The sequence below is a fragment of the Arachis hypogaea genome, chromosome 16 (genome assembly GCF_003086295.3).
Source record: "Arachis hypogaea cultivar Tifrunner chromosome 16, arahy.Tifrunner.gnm2.J5K5, whole genome shotgun sequence".
NCBI classification, from domain to species: domain Eukaryota; kingdom Viridiplantae; phylum Streptophyta; class Magnoliopsida; order Fabales; family Fabaceae; genus Arachis; species Arachis hypogaea.
In genome coordinates this window covers 8,600,577-8,601,368 of record NC_092051.1, presented here as the reverse complement: position 1 = coordinate 8,601,368, position 792 = coordinate 8,600,577, and the positions used below count along the sequence as shown (strand labels likewise).

General features: G+C 41.3%; 1 non-coding gene across 1 annotated transcript; it reads right to left on the bottom strand.

Moving 5' to 3' along the window:
* Window positions 1-209: 209 nt before the first annotated feature.
* Window positions 210-315, bottom strand: LOC112761329 (small nucleolar RNA R71). Its single transcript, XR_003181729.1, has one exon. It is a non-coding gene; the product is annotated as a small nucleolar RNA R71 (small nucleolar RNA).
* Between the last annotated feature and the right edge of the window lie 477 nt (window positions 316-792).

The following is a 792-nucleotide window of genomic DNA, read 5'->3' as shown; positions in this document are numbered from 1 at the left end:
TCAGTTTATATCTGATTTTCTGCAGATATGTGATACTGTAAAGACAAATGGAGTGAACCCAGAGGTGTACAGACTCATGCTCTTCTCGTTTGCTCTGAGGGATAAAGCAAAGCTATGGCAAGATTCCCAACCAAAGGAGAGTTTGAATACTTGGGAAAAGGTTGTTACTGAGTTTCTCACTAAAATTTTCCCACCAAAGAAGCTGACTAAGCTTAGGTTGGAGGTTCAGACTTTCAGACAAAAGAAAGGTGAAACTCTTTATGAAGCTTGGGAGAGATACAAGCTACTGACCAGGCAATGCCCTCCAGACATGTTCTCCAAATGGACCCAACTAGATATCTTTTATGAAGGTTTGGGTGAGATGTCCAAGATGAGCTTAGATACTTCTGCAGGCAGTTCACTGCACAAGAAGAAGACACCAGAGGAGACTATTGAGCTGATTGAGTTGGTTGCAAGCAACCAATATCTATACTCATCTAACGGGAACCCTGTGAACTTTGAAACCTCTCAGAAGAGAGGCGTGTTGGAAGTGGAAGCTGTTAATGCTCTTCTTGCTCAGAACAAGCTTATGTCTCAACAAATAAATTTACTTACTCAACAAATGGGTGGCATACAAGTCTCAGCTATCAACACTCAAAATCCACCCCAAGAGACCTCATATGACATGGCAGGTAACTTTGTGCAAAATGATAATTATGATTATGCTCAACCCTCTTCTGAACAGGTCAATTACATGGAGAGTGGTCCTAGAAATCCCAACAATGATCCATATTCTAAGACATACGATTAGGG